Below are 17,465 nucleotides of genomic sequence, written 5' to 3' on the forward strand. Positions count from 1 at the left end.
AAAAAAAAAAAAAAAAGTTCTTCAGAAATTGGCTCAGCGGTGGAGTACTTACGCAGCACAGGTGAGATCCTGGGTTCAATCCTTAGGTCCAAAAAATAAAAACAAAAACAAATAAACAAAAGAAGAAGGAACAAAAAATTCTTCACATATATTACAAAAGAAGAATTCTACTGCCAGTTTTAATTTCCTAAGGAGTCTTTCAGTGTTTCACACGTGCACCAAAGCATATGTATAAGAATGTTCTGTGCAGCAGTGTTTGCAATAACAAAAACAAACAAACAAACAAACAGTCCAGGTGCCCATTAAGAGAGAAAAACAAATTCTGTGGTTTTGATAAAAAGAAATGCTATACAGCAGTGATATTGAATAAACGCACATCAATCTAGCTGCAACCATTAAGTGCAGAAAGCAAGACTCAGAAGACACATACATATGTATGTTTATATTACTATTCCATCAATATAATATTCATAAAAGGTGAAAGTAAGTAACACACTGTTTAGTGGTACATTTACTAGAACTACAATTATGATGTTATGTAAATGTCTGATGGCCCAAAGTTGGGGAAGATACTAATGCCCTGAGAAGAGATGGGAACATGCTAAAGAGAGCATACAGGAACCTCAGAGGAACTGGCAACTTTGTCATTTTTAACTTGGGATGGGGTTCATCTTATTATTTGATCTTTTTTTTTTTTTTTTCTCCAGTACCGGGAACCGAACTCACGACTTTGCGCTTGCCAGGCAGGCGCTTTGCCGCTGAGCTAAATCCCCAGCCCCTATTTGATCTTGATTTATTTATTTACTGGTGCTGGGAATTAAACAGGGCCTCCTAAGTATTTGCCCTACCACTGAGCTATGACTGCACTATCCCATTATTTTAATTACACCCTTTTGTAGGGACGATATATTTTACAATAAAGTACATGAAAAATCACAACATATAGCAAAAATATTTCAATATGACTTCCACCACAAAAACAGTAATCAACACACATTAAGCACTTCCATTATAGGTACAGTGTAATAAGCATGTTGGGTGATTTTTTCGGTTTAATCCTCAAAATAGGTGTAAAGTAAAAGCCATTCTTTTTGTTCATTTGACAGATGATAAAATTTAAACTAAGAAATGACAATATCTGTCCAAAGTCCAGCAGCCAGCATGTTATGCCATTGGAATCTAGACCCAGGCAGGACAGTTCTGGAGGTGTCCAACCCAATTATTAAACTAAACCTAGAGCTTGCTCCCAGATCTAGCTGTAAGTGTCAATGACAAAACAGATAAAGCGGGCCTTACGTAGGTGAATGGGTCAACTCTCACAGGCTGGGCTCCTCCACTTTCCACATGATTCTCTGAAAATGAAATGCTCCTTGCCTTTCTACCAGGAGTCCAGGAACTGCTTAGAACAATAAAGCATTTTTATAAAGCACCTATCATTAAGCGAGGCATGCCAGCTCATTTGATCTTCATTACCACTGTCTGCACTGAATGAAGCACAGGTACCCATCTTGTGAAGAAGATCTGTGAAGATGACTTGCAGAGGTTATACTTCTGGTTAGTGGGAGAAGTAGCAGCATTTAAACCCAGGCATATTCACTACCATCCCAGTGGCTTCTTGCCTGCCATGAAGTACCGTTTAAAGCAAGGGTATATAAGGGGAAAAAAAGTCTCATTTTGTAATAAAACATTGTATTAAATGTAGGAACTATCAAATAGAAGGCTTTAAAGGGTTACCATTCTCAAACATTTATACTGTTAGAAAAATGGAAAAGATGTGCTAGGAGAATATATAGTGGCTTCATCCCGGGAAAGGTAAAAACAACATAATCGCACTTGAGGATTTAACTTAATTTTGTTACAAGTTCGCTGCCTTTATTTTATCTTAAGCTAACAGGAGTTGAGTCACTTGATTCACAAATGCTCTCAGTCATTTTTAGGAGAAAGGGTACATATTAATGAAAACTTGTGGGGTTCCCATTATCTATGAGGTCTTAGAATAAAAGATATCAAGCTGAAAAATATTTAACTTCACTGCCTATGGCGAGTCCACAGCCTAGTGACAGTTAAATAATTACAATGAAATGAACCTCACAGGACCTGTTAAAATCTAAACCAGACATTCCTAATGAAAAGGATGCTACCTTAAAGAAATAGATGACTTTTGAATGGGGCTGTACAAGGCACGCGTACACTCAGAGAATGAAAGTGGGAAGCATACACACTCCTGGTAGAGTCCAAATGCATGAAGGAATAGCACGTGTATGTTTGTTTGCTGCTGCAGTATGAAAATTGTTTAAAGACATAGGAAAAAAGTGACCCTAGAGAATCCTGTCAGGGAGAGATTCTGAAAGTTTTCACCTGACTCCACAGTTACACTAGAGGGCCACAGGAAGTTTTAAGAGACCAGCTGGAAGGCTATTTTAATAGTTTAGTCAAACAGCACTAAGGGTCTGATTTAGGCTATCTTATAAAATAAATTATATTGAAGACTCATTTTACAGATGAGATCATCAAGGCTTAGAGGACTAAAGCAACAAGTCCAGTACTGCACAGTTGATCAACTGGGAGCTCGGCCTGGCTGAATGAGGATCGTGGCGGTCAAAGCAAAGTATAGAGCAGCTGAGAGCCTTTAGCTTGAGCTAATCAAGTAGAGGGCAGCCCACTAACCCCACATGGTCAAGAAGAGAAGCAGGCCAGGGAGAAAAACAAGAAGTTCAGTTCCAGACATATCGACAAAGAGGTCTCTGAGAGCTAGGCCAGCACGCCAGAGTGCTGTTGAAAATGCCAAGAGGGTGCTTGGGAGAGGTGTGGCTGGAGAAGAATAACGTAGGCATGAAATATCATTACTGAACAGACATGGTTCCACCCATGACCCCCATCCTGAAGGTTAAGAACCTGAGGCTGAGAGGCAACTGGGAAGACAGTTCTAGGGATAAACCTGTATTCAATGCCCAAGCTATGTATGTGCTAAGACAAATTTCTTTCCCTTTCAAATCAGAGATTTAGTTTTTCATTATAAAGCAGAACCTGCAACCCTTCATTTACTACTTGTTGAAAAGACAAAAATGAGTATCTATCTAAAGAACCTAGTACATTGCTGTCCAAAAGTAAGTGCTCAATAAATGGTAATAATGATTATTATCATCATCGCCACTTAAGGGATTTGTTGGAGATGAGGCTAGAGTGTGGGCAACACTCCAGGTTCCTGGCCCAATTACTCTCTTGGCAATTACTTCCCATAACATTCTCTAAACTACATAAAATTTTCACCAATTTTTCAATCCAAGAAAAGGAGCTCCCTTTGGAGAACATAAATTAGCTTGTAAAAAATTCTTGTTAGCCAAAAGAATAATGTCGAGAGTCATTTAAAAACTATATACAAGTGAATATTATAAAATACTTTGATGAAATACATGAACTGGAAATAAATTGCATCACATCTTCCTGAAGCCTTAAATGTTCAAGGTAAATCTATGGTGTGACTCATTTCATCTAAAGGAGAATCATGGTAGGGGCATGACAGTATTTCCTCAGCCAGGGTCATCTTACTCAGGGTTTTTGACTGTGACAATATCTGTGTTTCCAAAGGGCACATTCCCCCGGAAGGTCAGTCTTTCAGGAATCACAGAAAATCTTGAAATCTAAAAACCCAGTCAACAGTACTTGGCCATAGCAATAAAGTACAAGCCTTGAAGATTGAAGGATATGTAACCATGTATTCATCATTTTGTCATTCAGAACTCCTTTGGACATATTTTCCTTGAGATTCAATGTGGTAACTAATAACACAGCTATTTAGTTAGAGACCTTGAGATTGAAAAATTACAGTGGAGAAGAATTTCTGGTAAAAATGATACATCACATGCACACACACACACACACACACACACACACACATGGGCACACCCAAAGGTCAAAACAAACAAATACACTTAAAAAGAAAAAAGGACATTGGAGATAAATGAAATTTATTGTTTAATTTGATTGCCTCTAAGATAATATGTTTGCTAAGGTTGTGAACACAAGTAATGTGGAAAAAATAAAATGCGTGAAGGGGAAGCAGTGCCAACCTCATCCATTAGAAATAGGAGAGATGTTTCAAGATGAATTTCTCTTTTTTTTCTTTCTCACTAAGGATTCTTGGCATCTTCCGCTCAGTTTGCTCAGAACATGGCCGCAGAGCCTCCGATCCCACTGGTTCTCCCTCCTTCGCTGTCCTTATCCCTGCCTGTGCTTATCTGAATATATAAGCCTGCCCTTTGCTCAGATTTATGGGTCCAGTCAGGGCTGTGTGTATTTACAGTGTTCTGACCTGAAGACCCTGGGCTGAAGGAGAAGAGGAGGAAACTGGGACCCATTCCATAAACAGAGACAAATATGAGGGGGAGGTAGAAGGCTTTGCGAGCACTTAACATTTTTAACTATTGGCCAAGCCTAAGAATTGGTGATTAGATTAGAGTAAAGGGAAAATGCGGGATGTGAGTGCAGACTTGGAGAGAGTAAGCTGTATATTTTTGCTCCAGTCTAGTTGCTTGGAGGTTCTGGGTTTGGGGGTGGGGTAGGATTAAATTTAATGCAGAAGGTCAGAAAGAAAATTGATAAGTCAGTTACAGAGGGAGCTATAAAATGCCTTGGGAAGGCAGAGGGTCTGCAAAGAAGAGGATATAAACAACATTTAATAAGTCAGAAAATTTCTCCAACCACAAGTTGAGCTCTTGTGTGAAGCCAGACTAGTTGCATTTTTAAAACTGTAATTGGTTATAGAAGAAAAATCTCCTGCTTCATGCTTAAATGAGAACATGTTGCTGTAGATTACCAAAATGCAATCAATTATGAGCTGAAATATTTTTCTTAGGGCCTGGTGGCTCACTTAAAAGCAACTGCATTTTCAAACAGGACTGCTTCATAATTGGGCCACTCAGATGGGAAGCAACTTGTACCTCTGAGAGGTGCATGAACCCATTGAAATGAAAAGCAGGGAGCATTTGACTCTTCAGCAGAGCTCAGCACCCGAAAACTAGATCTCTCTTCCCCGAGGTCATATCTCTGTGCCCAGGCAAAAGATAAAAGCATAACTTCTGTTTGGGACCTTTCTCAAATATTTTGCTTGCTGGAAAAAAATGGGCTCATGGGGAAAAACCCTGACCTACCAACTAACTAAATCAGAAATAATCCAGTTGGTGAAGGATGCAATATTCATTAGAGAACACTGGCAAAGCAACAGGACAGCTTAGTAAGTGGAGCATGATTGCTTTATACTAAAATGGGTATAAAGAAGCAATTTGATGATATCCTCCACAGATCCCTTTACACTGCAATAGAGCAAAGAACTGTGATGTACATGATTAAGAATGTGATTGGAAAATTTGTGAAATATCATCAAATTGTTTCTTTCATCTTAATCTACAGCAATTGTGTTCTCATGATGTTATCTCTTAAAGCTAACATGATGTGCTATACTGGTGATATACTGGTGATATTGTTTGGAATTTTTTGTTTTACCTATACTTTGTAATTACATGTTGTAACAACTATACCTTGTTTAAAATATACTGCGGATAATGTGCCTTTGATTAAACTATTACCAATAATTGCATAAGAAATCATATATGGCTTAGCACTGTGTGTGGCACTTTATAAATGCTAAGTTGTTTATTAGTACTATATTATTATTCAAATCATTTGTCAGGAAACCAAAAGAAAAATTAATTCCACAACTGAATTTTGAAAAAAATTTATAATGCAAAATTCACATAAATGCATTTTCTTTTCCATTTATGTGCGCCATTTTATGCTTACAATCAAACATAAAATTCAAAGTAGCGGAGTTAAGGAAGGCATTTGGTTATTACACCGGTACAGGCTGACTGTATAACCATGAAAACTTGAGCAAAAGATGATGAATGGCAAGGAGCTTTTCTCACAAGGTTGCATTTCTAAAGTGAAATGAAAGACATAATATTCTAGAAAACTAATTTTTCTATTGCTATCACTTTTGAACTTTCCTCTAAAATAATGAAACTTCTGCTTTGTAAATAATGCAGGCTTAGAACAGATGCAACGGCGTGAAGAGTTTTTAGGGGGGCTTGGGGGGGACAATTACATCACAGCTAAAATGTGTCAGTTCTGTTCAGATTTGTTTGCCAATGAAATGATTTTTTTCTCTACTATGGTGTGGAGCATAGCAACAGTGGGTTCAGATATCACCATTTCGGAGCAGAGACCTAGCTCAGTGTGCCAGGAAAAAAAATGCACGCACCACAAAGAACATTGAGATGAATGGCTCTATTTTATGAGCCATAAAAGTTTTATTCATCTTGACATTGAAACAGGTTTAGGCAGTGAGTTGACACGCCTTAAATAAATAAGTGGAATTAATTCTCCAGCCCTTGAAACAATAGCAGCATGCATGTAGCAGGGAGAAATGCCCCATTGTTTCCCGTGGCTGCTTGATATTGATATTATTTGTGTTTTTCTGTGCTGCTTCCTCAGAGGCCCAGTTGATCCACTTCAGATTCATCCCCCGTTTTATTTGAGGTTGAAAAAGGTTCAGGACCTGGTTGTACCACAGCTCCCACCGACAGCTAAGGAACCAGTTTGGCGTCTGGTTTATCTGTTGTTTTACTGCTGACCTTCAAATCAACTTTAACCCCTGACCTCTGGAGACATCTATCATGACAAGAGGCTGTTTAACACAAATGGTGCCTATTTATAGGGGAAGAGACTCAGAAGATTTCCTTTTTATGAAGAATTTAGTTTTTCACCCCTCTTTTCTCAGTCACCACAGGTGAAATCCCTCTTAGCAGCTGGCTTATGAAATAATCTGAAGGGAGGCCTTAATGAGCAGAAAGCACCCTCAGCTGGAGATAAATATATGCAAATGAGATGCACAAACAAAGGAGCCTGGACAGAGAAATATCTGCAATTCCAGCAAAATGCTGCCTGCAGCTCGAAGATGAACAGCTTTGATAAAATGGTAACAAAAAGCACCTTTTCATCCTCCAGCGTGTTTTACATTGCAATAGACCATTGTCATTGCAACCCAGTAGAGCATGCAGAGGTTTTCTGCACTCTTTCAGAAAACTGTTTAAACATTTGTTTTAAGGCATTCATGAAATATAATCGATGGACTGCTTCTTTGTTGTTGTGATTTTTTTTTCCTGAGTGTGTTTCAGATGTTACTGTAGTTATTTTACCTGTTGGGCTTTTCATGGTTTCATGTTGCTGTCTCACTGAGCTACTTCACATTTTCGTGACTGTTTCTTCCACTGGTTAGAATTATTCTTTTTTTTTTCCAATTTCAATGGAGAGAGATTTCAAGTTAATAATTAGTAAGAGTCGGCTTTGTTCAGCACCCAAACAACTAGTTTTAATGATGGCAATCAAGTGTGCAGAGCGAATGCAGAGACAGGCTTGTAACATGCTGATTTTAATAAGCTTTAAAAAGGCAATCTCTAACTTTTAAAAGTCTCTTTTTAATTTAATCGTCCTTGGTTTGTATGATTCCAAAACAAACAAAACCATTAAAATATGTTTTCAATATGTATCCACAGTATTATTTGATGATGTTTTAAATTAGCATCATGTTGGTAAAATATTGATTTGATGAGCTTTAGAAATGGAAAAGCTGAAGTCATCAACCTATTTGGGGGAGAAAAGAACACTCTTTGCTAAAAATGAACAAAGCCTCAGTCCAAAGATCTTACCAGAGAACCCCTGGACTCCTGACACATAAAGGGCCACATCGGAGCTGTGTGTTTTGTTAGGTGACTCGTCAAAACAGCTAAGGTGAGAGAAGGAACGTTATGCACTTCACACTTGGCAAAATACAATCACTCTAAAAGCTCAGCAATATTTGGTTCTTTCATTTATAACACAATCCTAGCCTTCTGCAGCCGAGATGTATGAGGATCTTTACATTTCCTTTTCCTAAATTATTTCATCTTGGTAGCTAGGATCAGAGTGGAGACATTTCTTCTGAGTACTGCATAGCTTTCACATTTTATGTGCATTTCATCAGGCAAACGTCAAATTTGCTAATAACAGGAAAATCTCATTTTTAATCATGCCACTCTTGTTGCGTGGGCTGGGGTGGGGGTTGGGGGGCCAAGCAGGGGGCGGAGGGAGCATAAAAGCATTGAGCAGTGTGACCAAAGAGGAGAAGGAGAGAAATGCTTCTTCGGGCTTTAAAATGACACGTGCACAGTTATCTCTATGTCTGCATCAGTGCATCAGTACATTAAGAATTTCAGGAGTTAATAAGAAACTTGGTTATATTAGAGATGCTGTTTTCAAGCCCAGGTTTGAAGCAGCATAATTATGTTCAACTGCTGCTGTTTGAAAGGGCAAACAGCATCTTAGGCACAGAACAATGAAATTACAGTTGAGATTTAGGTTAGCAAAAGCCGTCTTCTCCAGGCTTTTATGATTCATTATTTCCCATTAAATACAGTATTAGAAGTGTACACTAGATAGCTCATGCTTGCTGCTCTCCGAGCACATTATCTATATTACACAGGTCTGGGGAGCAGAATTAGAAAACTTTGGGGGAATGAGCAATATGTGTTTGCTGATAGAAGTACCATATGGCTCATCTTCTTCAATTGCTTTCATTGCGACTCTGATGCTGGAGAAATTAAAGTTTTATTTGATGTGGCACAGCTTAATGAACTGTCTTCTGTTAGGAAAATTGAATATGTTTCCTGTTATTTGAGCACAGAGCCTCCATGGTTTGGCTGATGAGGGATGCATTATGTATTGTTTATTTAGCATTTTGAAAACAAAAGCAAGATATTGAAGGTAAAATTGATTACTGCTGTATTGCATTATATAATCAAGTTTTCTCTCCTTAAATTTCCCTTTACGATCTTCTTGTAATGTTTTAATAGAAGATTGTTCCAGGTTTGGGGTTTTCAAAAGACGCAGGGCTTGATTTTATCAAAATACATTTACTTGTCAGTGAGTTACATGAAAGTCTAAATGCAGTATTGTTATATTTATAAAGTTTGAAGAAGGGTGTTTGGGAAAAAAGAAATTAATTTTGTTTTTGTGAATCAAACTGCAAAACTTCTAGTGAGCCCCTAATTGGTTTTGACGGGATCTAACCTTATGGCTACTAGGAAAGAGTTGTCATTTTCTTTTGTTTGAAATAGACCACTTAAGACCATGCTGGGATAGAGTCATAAGAGGAGGAAAAAGATGTTTAATGTTTAGAAATACAAACTTTGACATATAAAGTTTTAATTTTTTGAGTTAGTTGTCAGTGAATGTAAAGCTGGACTTGACCTGTACATTAAAAAGAATGAAATATATATTCCATGAATGTAGATTCTTTTATTGAATACACATGATTAAAGAAAACACAATCAAAAATATACTTACATGCTAGAAAACTAAGGGATCAATCCATATGAATGTTCTCCACTCCCTGAAGAGTCTGTAAATAGAAACATCTAACATTTGGTTTAATTTCTTCATTTTCGTTCTGGATTCGATCTTTTTTAAAAAACAAAATGAAAATCTGAATAATCTCTAAAAAGACAGAATGTAAAATCATGTTCTAACCTCTGCACTGTCTTTCTTCCAATTTTGAGTGAGAAATATGCCTCACATGTGCTGATGGCTCAGGCATATGAATCTGCATCAAGCAAGCAGGATGAAAAATAGTTAAAGGGAATCAACATTTATCTGGAATATACAGTCCTGACCCCCCCCACCCCACCTCCCTCTCCCTAAAAAGTCATTTGTCTTCTGTGTTCTGAGATGTTTTGAGGATTCTGGCAAATATGGCAGTTAAACAAACTTTTTGTACAGTCTAAATACTGTCTGTTCAAGAGAGGCTTCCAGTGTTCATAGCCCTTATGTAAGTAAAGAAGAAAACCCTGATATTTAACCAAGAATAGCGCTCTTGAAAATGTCTCTGAGCAAAGTGTTTAAGCAAAAGTTTGGCCACAGATATTCTCGATTAATTCTTCCTATGACTGTTCCCCCCGTAAGGAATTTTCCTATGCCACATCTTGTTCCTTTTCTTGAAATTAACAAATTAATTTTTGAAAAAACAAAACAAAACAAAAACACCTGACTGGGAGACCTGGCAATACAAACTTCCTTTGAAAACACTTGAGAAGAAAACATCACATTTTTATGAACCCCATCTCCTGACAGGGGCCCGGGAGGAAGAACACCATTACGCATTGTTATCAGCGTGGTGTAATTTGACTGTTGACAAAGTATCCGTGGCAGTGAGAATGAGCGCAGTTAGGAGTGTGGCGGATTGTAATCAAGAAGATGCTTAGCTGTGCAACACTGCATCTTGAGCAGATTTGAATCAACATTGCCTTAAGGGGACACACACACATACCAAAAGAAAAAAATCCATTAATTTTTAGAGGGAAAATTAGAGTGGCACTTGATGAAGTGAAATTTGACATGCGTTAATTGCTCTGCAGCTCTCCTAATTAAAGATTTTCAAATTCTTTTACTGCTGTCACCGTGATGGCACATTGTCTTGCTGGACAGATACTAAAATTACAAATGGGTTTGATGGAGAAGTTTTGCATGCAAAGATTGGACTGTAGGCCCTGAACCACATCCATGAGGTAGAAAACTAGGGAGCAAAGATGACGGTTAGCTTTACTTCCACCCCAGATACAAACACAAGGCTAATGAAAATAGTTTCATTATGAAACTTCATAAAGGAAGCAGGTGCTGATGCGATTTCCTTAAACAGATGGAAATACTCCTCTTCTGTGCATGCCTCCGTGTCACGAAATATTTCAGGTGGGAAAAAGAGCAAGTGAAATGCTATGTTATGTGGACGTTCTTGTATTTCTAGTTATATTCTTCAGAAACTGGAAAGGGGCAGACTTTTTTTCAAAGGCCATGTCACATTTTTCCCAGGTCTGAGTCTAAAGCAGCAGCACCCCAGGTTCCCCTTTCTTGTCTTAAAGTAATTATACTGCCATTTGCACCCCAGTTTATCACCAAGCCCGATACCATAAAAATTTGGGTTTTCTTTTTTTAACCCTTCTTGTCGAGCCCTTCCACCTCTCTTAATTCATTAACATATTGAATTTTTTCAATTTTCCATTTTCTTGCAATAACAATATTAATGCCGAGGTGAAAGCTTGATTGAAGCTAAATTACTTGTTACCTGCTGGCATTTATTTATATGGCACTGAATTATAAAGCTTTGCTATTGTCATGCCTTGGGCGAATTGTTTATGACACCAGTAATAGGAGTAATTGTTATTGTTGAAATTACCTGTCAGCTACCCATAGCAGTGGCCCTTGTCCCACTGACAAATAGTGACAAGGGAGAAGTATCCTCCATGCGTCCCCCTGATGGCTTCTCCGCTGATAATAAGAAGTGCAGGGCCTCTGATAATTTGCCTGTCACTGTTGAGTGCAGCTCAGAGAGAGTTGGCCAAATTGTTGTCATTCACTTTGACAAAGACAGCAAAATGCTCCTGTGCAGGAGGAGGATTATCAAAATAAATGAAATCACTTACACCCCCTTTGTTTGTTTGGCTCAAAGATTGCCTGGCTTTGTACGAGGCTGTGATTCAAGGTTCAGTTCTTATGAGTGCGCCTCTGTTCATGCTGAGCTGAGGATCCCTGGGAAGGCAAAGCATGTTAGAAGACTTGCTGTGTTGCCATTTGCATTGGTTAGTAAAAAATTATATTCAAATATAAAGTCAATAAAATTATAACAAGAACTCCAAACATGTGACCAAATGCATTAATTTAAAACACATGTAAAAGGCACACCTTTTCTCTGCTTGCCTTCCTTTAATCTCTCTCTCTCTCTCTCTCTCTCTCTCTCTCTCTGTCTCTCTCTCTCTCTTTTTGGCCAGTACAGGCTTTCAGCTCTCAAAAGCCTTCAAAAATGCACAAATTTTCCACTTGCAATCAAGTTTTCTTTAAAAGTTTAGAATTCTGCTTCCTTTACTCCTCCAGCTTTAAGAGATTATACAGTCAGATTTAGGATTATTATTTCAAATGGTCGGGTTCCTTTTCATAAATTACCTTTTATTTACATACTATCTTCACATGTAAAGAGATAAATGAAACGTAGTTCCAGATATGAAGCATCAGTTATCACAGGCTTACAGAGGAAGCAAAATGGCCCTGTTATTTGCCAGAGCTCAAATATAAATATTTGCATTTTAAAACTCCTTGGTTGCAGCCTGTGAACCTGTCATAGAGGGAAGGATGGCTGGGGTGCGGGGCACAGCAGGGGGATGGTGTCCAGGAGTGTCTGTCTATGTCTGAAAGAAATGAAGTTTAAGCTAATCAAACCTTTCTTCTTCTAAAAACGAGAATCGTTCACACCTTTCCACAAAAGACATCATTTTATGCTAGGAAAATTCTTATTTTTAAGATGCCTGTGAGGCTATTTCTCATAGATCTTCTTGACAAATACTTGCTGTTATAAGAAGTCAAAAAGAAAAGGAAAAAGTAACTAGGATAAATGTAAAATATTGGCTCCTTATAGGATAGTAATCAGTTGTTTATTGGTCTCTACCAGACAAGTAATGACCAACCACAGTGTTAAGTGCCAGCAACGTTGCCTTGGGCCCTTCTCTCCTAACACCTGCCATTATCTGATTAGAGGAGCTCCAAGGAAGTCGCTATTGCATAATTTTATGGGTCTTAACATTAACAGTGCAGGTTGGCTGGCAGAAAAACTACCTAGGAGGGTTGATAAAGCAGCAGTGAAACATGATTTTATTTACTCCACTTACACCCTGCTCTCTGAAAGAGTATGTGAGTATCTCAGATGCTGGTGGCTGCAGAAAAAACACTACAATTGCTCTAAATAGAGATTGTGTGGGACAGGCAGCAGGAGGCAGGAGAAGGAAAATGATCTGGACCTGCAAAGCTTTTCATGGGCTGGTTACAGTTTGAGGTAAAGAGCAACACTGCTACAGGCCTCCAGACTCTTCCTTAGTTCTTATGTATTTAGCAAGTAAATAGGTTTTTACCAGTGCTAAAATCATACAGTACATATGATAATATGCTAGGCATAAAGTGTATTTCTGGCCCTTAATAATAACATAGTCTTCTAAAGGCAACCGCTCCGTGGTTAACTATGTTGAATGTCCCTGATTAACAAGTGGAAGGCAGTGACATAATTAAGAGGTTATCTGCAGTAATAAAAATGCTCAAACCTGTCTTGGAAGGTGATCCCTTCAACAGATAATTTTTAAGAACGTAGCATATTCTTTCTTCGCTGTCAAGACACACGTTAGTGATCCCAGGAGGGAAAATAAACATACGTTTTTAAATGAAGATATTTAACATGTACCCCATATTTCAATGTGTTGCTGTAACCTGGTCTTTTTACGTTCCTCCTATAAAACCTAAATTAAGCCTCTTAGGGGTGGTTTTGCAGCAGGTTTCAGCTAAAAACACAATGCATTTTAAATGGGTCCAGTACTTGAGTGCACTTGAACATGGAATCACCAACATGCATTCTTCTTGTTTCTTCCAACCACCAGCTTTAAACAACAACAGCAGCAGCAACAACAACAACAACAACAACAAGAGCCTTCTTGAAAATGTAGCTTCATTTGCAATGTAAACGCCTAACAAATAATAATTGCTCCTGGAGCCCTATTGATGAAGTGACTGGCAGCAAATCTTTCCTTTCTCTTTTCTTTTTTTTCCTCCTCTGTCTCTTGTGTAACATTTTGAAACACCCATCAGTGTCAAAGGAAACTGAACACATCCCCTTTGCTGCTCTAAATAAAGCTCAGCAATGTTAAGAAAAATGTCAGAAAAAGCTCAGTGGATTAAAGGAGCGCTCCTGCACCATGTCAGGGAGGATGGCAGGGCGGACCCGTCTGCATAATTCTCAAAGATTTTTTTTTTCTTGTAAAATGCTTTATATGTGAAAGGAGATTTTATTTGGAAAGATTTGATATTGTATTTGGGTAACATACAACCTTCAGCTATTTTTCTACATCTTGTTATTCTTTAATATGCCTTTGGTATGTATTTTTTTAAATTAGAGCAATAATACACTCTTCTTTCTCTGGAATGTTTCTTATCCCTGTACAAAGTGAAAATACATTTCAGACTCTTCTGTGTATTTCTCTTTTCTTTCTAAAATTTCTGGGATGTTCACTAGGCTAAAGCAGAGAAAATGCTGGGCTTTTACCCTTGCAAATTTATTGAACTAATCAATTCTTTTCCCCCTTAAATAAAATGTGTGCATAGCTTTGGAGATTTACAGACAGCTCATTATATTAAAACAAATAAAGCACTTACATTTGATTCATATATTAAAAATAAATGATTGGTGTGAGGTTTTAGTTTATTCCATTTTATTTTTCTAAAGAATATTCAATAACCACAAAATTGTATAGTTGGAAAATATACCACAGTGTCATAGCTATGTAATTAAAACTTAATGGTTAAAAAAGAAAATACCTTACAAATGCAACACTAGATACCACCCCAGAAATTGCAAGATTCGTTTACACAGAAACAAGGCAAATCTCAGCTGATTTTAAATATAAACTTTTCCAAAACAGGTTAAAAATGAATTTAGACAAATTTGGCTCTTAACCTTTAAAGATTTCCTGCCTGTTTCTGTATGTCCTTTATTACATTAATTTTTTATTTAAATTACACCATTAACTGGATATGAATTTATCAAGAATACATGTATTGATTTATAAAACAGTACCATTAATTATTATAATAGCTAGATGTAGCTGATATTACAAAGCCATTTAAAGGTTTTTAATATAACTTGGACTTACATAGATAGATAGACATTATGGACAGGACTACAATTTAAACTGGCTACCAGCAGTTAATGAAATCCTTGATTTATATTCTAGTTTAGAGATTGATTATATTGTTGCTTTGTAAAACTATTTATATTATGCCATTTTTCAAAGGATGTCTCAATAAAAAAGCTAAATAAAATATTCAGTCAATTCCCAAAGCAGATTTTGTTTTCTATATTTTAAATGCTAGTGAAAATAATTGATTGTGTGTGTTCCCAGCTTTGTCATTTCCATTCCTGAGGTGGCTTTCCTGATGGGAGCCTCTTTTGCATATGCAGACTTTCCATATACTTTTGATCCTTACAGAAACAAACCCCTTTACTTCATTATCCACCCCCCTCCCCAACGAACCCATGTATATTTCACAAAACCCACACATCAGGACACATAAGTCTTTCTGGCATCTTTTATGTTATGCATTTTTTTCCTTAAGGTTGTGGAAAACTGGGACTTACCCCAAAGCCGCAAAGCAGGCAATCACGTAGAGTATTTGGGTAAGAATGCAATCTGAAGAGAAAAAAAGAAAAGCAGGAAGCATATAAGCAAGTAACAGTAACACTTTCAAATTACTTTTCAGATGGTAATTAGCCAGCAACTAGATTGAAAGTTAAATTCTTTTCACATTGAACTTGGTTTGGGTCTCCTTGTCTCTTTATTTATATCACTTTTCCTTGCTTGGCAACATATGTTACCGATTTATTATAGTATTTTTACTGTAAGCAGACAAATCTAAAGGCTAGCTGCGAAGGCTAGCTTCATCTGATGAGTTTAACAACTACTGCAGGGCATCCTTGAGGGTGAGCCAATAGGCTCTTTTGAAGCTATAATACTATTAACCATTTTGATGCCGAAATATTTCTTATAGCCAAAGTTGGTTCCGTCTTTTTGTATGTATCTCAGGTTTTACATATACAAAAGTTTAACACAAATGAATTGTTTGGGAAATATTTCAGTAGTCTTCCAAGGACTTTCATCTGTAGGTTTCAAGTCCCCTAAAAGCCACATGAATGCATCAGTTTCTTTATTTCTCCCTTCTCCTAGAGGACACTGCAATCTGTGGCACATGTACATAAGCAAACAGCTATCAGGCGTCAAGTTAACTTGTCACCCCACCCTCCCCCTTCCATCCATTAGTTCTCTTCTGTGCTATTAAAAGAAACAAACATCTTTTAGCATTTAAATGATCACATTTCTCTAATACATGTACAGCCCCGAAAAGTTCAATCGAGATTCTTCTTGACTAAGAACCTGAAATTACTTTCCAAATTAGAAATGCCATGTATTCAGATCATTTTCACGGATGTGTGTAAAGGTTTATCCCTTTTAATATGTCCACATGGAATTGTCTGCCTGAGAATTGTATTTGTGGGTTAAAAATACCCATCTAAAGTTGCCAAATAGCAAGCTTCTATTTTTCATCATTTGTAATTTACCTCAATGCAAATTATCCTGTTGCTTGAATTTAAAATTCCTATAAATATTTTTTTCTCCATTTAAAGGTTTATGTGATATTCACTGACAATTTCAGGAACAATTTTGTGGAATGTCCTTTGAACATTCACGAATGGCAAATTTAGCAGTTAAATCACAAATATTAGAAGTCAGTATTTCCTGTCTAAAGAGCAGCGGTTACCAACCAAAATTTAACATAATTTTGATATTAGAATTCAATCAGTGAAAAAAACCCAAATATTCATAGCAGCCTTCAAGGTCTGACTGTGGAAAAGTAAATTCTGAGATCAGAAATACCCTCAATACTCCTGAGATCCAGAATGCCCTAAGACATATTATCTGTCCAAACACATCTGACCCAGGTTTCTGTCAGTAAATCAACAATGCCACTCTTCTCCAACACGGAATACACAGCTGTACCTGGTTTTAGGATATTTGCATTCAAAATTCAGCTTCAGATCAGGTGGTAAAATAACTAACATCTATGTAACCATTCATCTGATCCTAATTTTTATTAAAAGTCTCAGATCTTCATCCTTTATACCCCAATATACTTTCCACAACCTTACTGTAGAGTTAACTCTAGTAGCCCCGTTCATTCCATCAAAAGAATAATGATAATAAAAAGTAGATTTTACATTTGGTTCTACAGGCTTATCTTCGTTTAATTTAGTCTAGTCTAATTATTTAAGCAAGCTTATTATTTATATCTATTAACATATACCTACTATATATGTTTCTCATTTTGTCCCTAAGAATCATCATATAAAAACTGTTTCTAGGAATTTTAAATTAAAAATAATTATGACCAAAAAGATTTCAGCTTTGGAGAATGAGGTCAATTTTTCAAAAGTATAAATATACTGCACAGCAAAAAGGATCATGTATAAGGTTACAAATATGCAGCTGACTTAGTGTTAATCCTGTCACTCCATGAATGAATCCATCATAAATGAACTGAGTAGGATAAACTAATTTTAAAATACTAAAATACTAATGCTTTTAGAGAAACGAATGGAAATGAAGATGTTGGAGACCCTAGAATTTTTCTTTATCAGAAAAGTATACTGCTGAACCAAAATTGAATCTCCAGCCATATTTAATCCCTATATTTAGCAGCCTGCTAATTGTGTATGTGGGCTCCTAGCTCTTTCAAAACAGCCCTGGATTCTAATTCTGGCTGGCACCTCCCACCCATCTCTCTCTCTCTCT

At 37.1% G+C, this 17,465-nt stretch overlaps 1 long non-coding RNA gene across 2 annotated transcripts in view; it reads right to left on the minus strand.

Moving 5' to 3' along the window:
* The window catches only part of LOC102026445, a 25,452-nt gene that overhangs the window by 3,400 nt on the left and 4,587 nt on the right, over positions 1–17,465 (minus strand). For both annotated transcript variants that reach the window (XR_001234242.1, XR_001234241.1), the window contains exons 2-6: positions 15,257–15,308; positions 11,511–11,616; positions 9,565–9,637; positions 9,382–9,436; positions 7,707–7,783 (exon numbers count right to left, since the gene is read on the minus strand). This is a non-coding gene — a long non-coding RNA (uncharacterized LOC102026445). The remainder of the gene's footprint in view (positions 1–7,706; positions 7,784–9,381; positions 9,437–9,564; positions 9,638–11,510; positions 11,617–15,256; positions 15,309–17,465) is intronic.

This window comes from Chinchilla lanigera, unplaced genomic scaffold, assembly GCF_000276665.1.
Source record: "Chinchilla lanigera isolate Chin_1 unplaced genomic scaffold, ChiLan1.0 scaffold00023, whole genome shotgun sequence".
Taxonomy (NCBI): Eukaryota; Metazoa; Chordata; class Mammalia; order Rodentia; family Chinchillidae; genus Chinchilla; species Chinchilla lanigera.